This window comes from Canis lupus, chromosome 22, assembly GCF_003254725.2.
Source record: "Canis lupus dingo isolate Sandy chromosome 22, ASM325472v2, whole genome shotgun sequence".
In the NCBI taxonomy this organism is placed as follows: Eukaryota; Metazoa; Chordata; class Mammalia; order Carnivora; family Canidae; genus Canis; species Canis lupus.
The window spans coordinates 55,964,778-55,970,777 of record NC_064264.1 but is presented as its reverse complement, the minus strand read 5'-3'; the positions used below and the strand labels follow the sequence as shown (position 1 = coordinate 55,970,777).

Genomic DNA, 6,000 nt, shown 5'->3' with positions numbered 1-6,000 from the left:
CCACTCTGAGAGCAGGCAGTTGCTTTCTGAGATTCTGAGATGATGGAGCCCAGTAAAGGGAGGCAAATAACTTCTTTCCTCAAATGCTGTTCTTTTTAATTTATTTTTGTGATGGGGCTTACTTTAAGCAGAATTATCAAAGTGGTCTCTAAATAGTTTTTATTGGAACTCAATTAAAATTTAAGGGGCATCTGGGTGACTCAGCCAGTGAAGCATCTGCTTTCAGCTCAGGTCATGATCCTGTGGTCCCAGGATAGAGCCCTACATGGGGCTCCCTGCTCATCAGGAAGCCTGCTTCTCCCTCTCCCTCTGCTTGCTGCTTCCCCTGCTCGTGCTCCCTTTATATACTAAATAAATAAATAATACCTTTATTAAAACAACAACAACAACAACATGAGGCAGAAAGCTCCAGGATCTAACTCATTTTTTTCAATTGGTGTTCCCAAGATATGTGTTGTTGAGTGATGAATGGCTGGGTGTGGGAAAGCTGTACAGAGGTGCACTGAGATGAAGGGCAATGTGCCTAAGAAAAGCAGATGGAGGGAGAGGTCAGGATCAGATCATGCTGGAAAGCAGGCTACTGTTCTGGAAAAAAGCATTTTTTTTTAAGAGAAAAAAAAATGCTAGTGTAAGGAACATCGTCAAACACAGGATATGACGCAACTTATACAGACTACAAATAAGATGTACAATGGGAGAATTACCCTTTTTTTTTTAATTGCTGTTTCAACACACTCTGATCGAAATGTGAATTGGGAAATAAAATGTAGATTCTAGAAATAGAAGGAGGAAAAGCATAATAATAAATTACCCTTATTTCTAAACATTGCCATCTGTTTTTTTTTTAATTGAAATTATATACACATGCGGTGTTTATTAAGAAATGAAAAAGAAAGTCTTCTCTGCATTCATGACATCAAGTTTTAGTCAATTGCGGATACAAAAATAAGATTTTTTAGGGGCACACCTGGGTGGCTCAGTGGTTGGGCAGCTGCCTTTGGCTCAGAGTATGATCCCTGGGTCCTAGGATCAAGTCCCGCAGTAGGTCCCTGCTTCTCCCTCTGCCTATCTCTCTGCGCCTCTTTCTCTGTGTGTCTTTCATGAATAAATAAGTAAAATCTATTAAAAAAAGATTTTTTAGAATACATATTTAATTGAAATAAATTACAGCGCATTAAACTCAAACCTTAAAATCTCTAGAAAGACGGACATCTGGGTTTTGGAATCAGTTCCTCTGCTGCTAGGCAAATCTGTCTTTTTGTGTCCCACCCATAAGTGTGGGTTAAGTTCTGTGGAAGGAAAAACAGCATGTGGGAGGCTACATGGAGTCCTTGTCTTCCTGGAGCCGGGTGTCGGAAGTCGGCCGAGAAAGGATCTGAAAAAAGAGGAGAAAACAGGCCAGGAGAAGGAAGGAGTATGAAAGCTCATGTTTTCCTGGGCCTCTGCTCCATGTTGAAAGCTGGAGCAACAGGAACCTTTAAAAATACAGGATCCTTCCTTCCTCCCCCAGTGGATTTTAATGAGGAGACACAACGCCTGAGCTATGGGAGCTCTTGTCCCTTTTGGGCCTCTCTCCCAGTCCCTGACAGAGCTGTCGTTGTGGGGACCTCCTCACCTATCAGAAAGCCCCCAGGGAGGCTCCCCAGGAGCATAGGGACTCTGAGGTACTGTGCTCAGAGTTAGGCCCCTTAGAAGCCCTACGTTCTGTGTCAAGACAAGGGGCCCCAGGAAGCCAGTGGAGCATTTCACTAATTTCTTCTGGGTTAATCCATAAGTTCCAGAAGAAAAGCACTGACCAGCTGCTGAGCTCTGTCTGTGCACTGCTCTAAGCCGGCTCAAGTGCAGCCCGCTCTGTGGCACTCCGTTCCAGAACATGTCCAGGCTGTGGGCCCCAGACCCAGCCCACACCTGAGCCCAGGCGCCTTGCCTCTGCAGGCCCAGGATGTGAGCTCCCTGACAGAAACAGATGGTGGGGTTTCAAGCCGTCGCTTCCAGCAGAAGGTAGATGTGCAAGCAAGTGAGGAAGAGAGCCCAGAGGGAAGCAGCAGGGTGGGAGAGGGGCCATTTGTGCTCCAAATGGAATATGAGAGAAAACAGGCTCACACTGGAAGTTTTCTGTGGATCAGCTCAGAGGAAAAGACCATAATTAGAGAAGATACTTTGCCACCTTTTCGGCCCAAAAGGATAACCACAGCCCGGTTTTCTCTCTGAGCTGTGTCCCTTTTAAAGCCACTAGGTATCAGGGTCATCGCCATGGAAGACCAGAGAGATTCAACTACTAAATCTGGAGGCTATCATCTCTCCCAGAAAGTTCTTTGCACCACCTGGCAGCACAGTACAAGGCATACAAACCTATCTGATAATGACATGGGTAAACCAAATGGGAGGTGGTATCCTCATGCCTTAGCTGTGAAGACTGGCCACAGAGTATTTTTCTTTTATTTAAAAATTAGCTTAGAGAAAAACCAGAAATAGTGCCTAATGTTTACTTCAATAGAAAAAGCAGAATCTGAAGAAGAGGTAGGGAAATGAAGTGATTTGAATATATTACCCACAAAAACTGCAATACCGTGTGATATAACCAAATACTCACTTTGAATATATAAGGACATGTTTAATGCTATTCTTGTGCTTGGAGACATCTACCCAAGCACTCAAACTCATCCACATGCTTTCCAAGGACATGGCAGGTGTGTTCCCTTTGATGGACAGCTCCATTGGCTGCAAAATCTTCCCCTTAAAAGTATTCCAGAAGTTAGATCCCAGGATGGACTGCAGGTCCTAAAGTGAATTTTGTAATCAATTGCTGAAATTCAAATCTCCAGGAATATCAACCAGAAAGTTCTTTCCAGGATTATCAGTACAAGACAAAGTCCATGCAAAGTCTAAGAGCTATTTGATAAGGACAGCAGAGTCCCTGAAAAGAGCTGTTCCTGGTGAGGGTCTTTCTTCCATTTGTTGGAGAAGCTCATGTAGCCCTGTTTGTAACCAGAAACGAAGAAGGCAAAGCACTCAAGCAACCAGGAACTGGCAAATGCACGTTTGCAATTATAAGTCGACACTGAAAAAAAAAAAGAAAAAAAGAAAAAAGAAAAAAAAAGATACCCTGGTGGGACACAGAGGTGGCTTTATTTCAATAGATTCATTCCTGATGTGCAACGTGTTCTCAAAAAGAGCAAAGAAACAAGGGTATAACATAGTGCTAAAAACGAATAGGAGGATCATAAATACATAGTTGACAAGAGTGATAAAGTCTCCTAATCCTACTGCTCATTATTTATGTTTGTTTGTTTTGTTTGTTTAAGAGAGGGAAGGGGAGAGGCAGAGGGAGAGGAGAGAGAGAATCCCAAGCAGACTCTCCCACTGAGCACTAAGCACTAAGTCCAACTCTAGACTCTGGGCTCGATCTCATGACCCTGAGTCAAAATTGAGAGTGGGCCACTTCACAGACTGAGCCCCCAGGCACCTCTACCACTCATCATTTAATCTTAACAACACCAAGAGAGGGGGGAAAGCCCAATTTACACAAGCAGAAATATCCAGGCATCTTTTCTTCATCTCCCTGACAGTAGCCCCCAGACAGGATCAGGCCATAAACTGTCCTCTGGTGTTAGCAGCAACTACTCTAGAATGGATACTTATGTGTTTTCAAGGCCACATATTGAGAGCAACTTCTCCTACCCTCTCTTCCTGATCTGTTCTTCCGACATGCCACACACAGTCCCCACTCAGGACCTTTGCACACGCTATTACTCTAGATGGAAGACTCTCCAAACATCTTGCTTACTCAATACAATCCTCATCCAATACTCATTCAATACAATCTTAACTGTTCCTCATGCCCCCCACCAAAACCCATTTCTCTGTTATCATTTTATTATTCTCCAGATATTTTTTTCCACCTGGCAGACTATGTATTTGTTCATTTGTTTATCATGTTTCTCTAACCACTAAAATGTAAGCTCCATGAGGGATGCCTTTCTCTTCAGTGCTGAGTTTCCAGTTCCTGGAATACCCTCTTGCACATAGTAGGTGCTCAATAAATATTGGCTGAATAATTGCATGAAGCTATCATAGTTGAAGTTCCACTGAACTTAGAGTTTTCTGCCCCTCTCCACACAACTGGGAAAGTGGCCATGGCTTTAGAGCACAGATCTGACCGTTGTCACTTCCTTATTTTCAAACTTTGCATAGCAAACAGAGAAATGAATAATTTAGAAGGCTCCTCACATAAGATAGATCCTAAATCCCTTAAACTGGTTTACAGGGCACCTGGGACCTACCCCCTGGACATTTCTGCAGACTTGTTTTGCCACTACTCTATCATGTACTAGAAGCGTGAATTTTGGAATGAAATTACTAGGGTCAGACTTTGGCTTTATCACTTACTGCCTGTGTGTCCACAGCATTTTCGTGATTGTTTCATTTGCAAAATGATGATAATAATTGTACTCACCTTATAAATTGTGTTTTGAGAAAGTTAAGAGGACAGGGCACCTGGCTGGCAACAGTGGGTTCAGGGTCTGACTCTTAATTTGCTCTGTGTCTTGAGAGAGCATTGGGTTGTAAGCATTTGCCAAAATTCAGAGAATGTACACTTTTCATTAGGTGTAAATCTTACACCAAAAGAATATAAGTAAGTATTCAAAGTCATGATGCACTGCATAGGTATTTAGGAAGAATTATACTATATGCAAGGTACTTTGAAATACACCAGGAACATATGATGATTAATTGCTGGATACAGGAATGGAAAAATGGGTAGGACACGTGATAAAGAAACTTTAGTTCATTGTTAATGCTAGAATCCAGGTGGCAAATATATGGATGTTTGTGTAGAAAAGCCTTCCATTTTTCTGTATTGTAACATTTTCACAATAAATCTCAAGGAAAAAAAAATACAAAAGCTATCTGGCAAAAAAATACTAATTTAGATTATCTTTAGGTAAAAAGATTTCACACTTGTCTGTTTCCTGTGAAAATAAACCCAAGCAAGTTTCCTCTAGTTCTTTGAAAGTCCGTATTATATATACTGCCTGACAATTATTGACAAATTTACCCACACTAGCTCTAACCGTATTTTTAATTGACCATTTTTATAGAACAAAAGTTAAATGAGCCCAGTCTTTTGCAATTAATTTTTATAGCATCATTGATTAGATTTCCCCAAATAATTTATTTCTCACTTCATACACTAGAAGGTAATCCCATTAAATATAGTAGTGTAACATTTTAAACCAGACTGCCTTGGCTTCCCATTGAAAGATTTACATAGGTCTGAAACAAGAGCTATTTCTGCCTAATGATCTGTATGTAAAAGCAACAGAAATATAGGAGATAGGAATAATCAATCTATAATATGTTATATATTTCCTTAGAGTTGTCCAAGTAATCAAAGATTTCCTATTGATGGTGATTATACATTGCTGTGACTCCAGTTAACTAAACACCCAAAATATATGTTTCTCTTCAATTTAACATTACCTCTGCACAGATGGGATAGTAAACCATTTGGTGTGGGCCATTCAAATATATAGCCTAATTATCTAATTCAACCAGTAAATAAAATAAAGCAATCATCTACAGCCTATAGGGCACCAATAGCCTCTCTGGGAAGTTATAGAGGCATAGACAGAGCCCTTAACCTTGGAGGGTTTTCTATCAATGACAGTTAAGGAAGTCATACAAATAGAGGGAAATGAAGACCCTGCTCTTAGGAACTCTCTGCCTTGCTGAGGGGCAATGCAAAGATAAAGTGAGAAAATAAACACAACATGGTGTCATGAGAAAATACACATATAAAGATGAAGTAGTCTAAAGTATCTCTCCTTCAGGAGGCCAAATGCAAGCTACAAAAAAAATTTCAGATTGTTAATGAATACTTTAAAAATCAGTAACTTTGGGGCACCTGGTGGCTCAGTGGTTGAGCATCTGCCTTCAGCTCAGGTCGTGATCCCAGGGTGCTGGGGCATCCACAGGGAGCCTGCCTTTCCTTCTTCC

The 6,000-nt window shown here is 41.2% G+C and overlaps 1 long non-coding RNA gene across 1 annotated transcript in view; it reads right to left on the bottom strand.

Annotated features, from left to right (window-relative positions):
* Positions 1-867: 867 nt before the first annotated feature.
* LOC125753368 (uncharacterized) overlaps positions 868-6,000 on the bottom strand; it is a 57,534-nt gene continuing 52,401 nt past the window's right edge. The window contains exons 3-4 of the long non-coding RNA XR_007405027.1: positions 2,594-3,061; positions 868-1,375 (exon numbers count right to left, since the gene is read on the bottom strand). This is a non-coding gene — a long non-coding RNA (uncharacterized LOC125753368). The remainder of the gene's footprint in view (positions 1,376-2,593; positions 3,062-6,000) is intronic.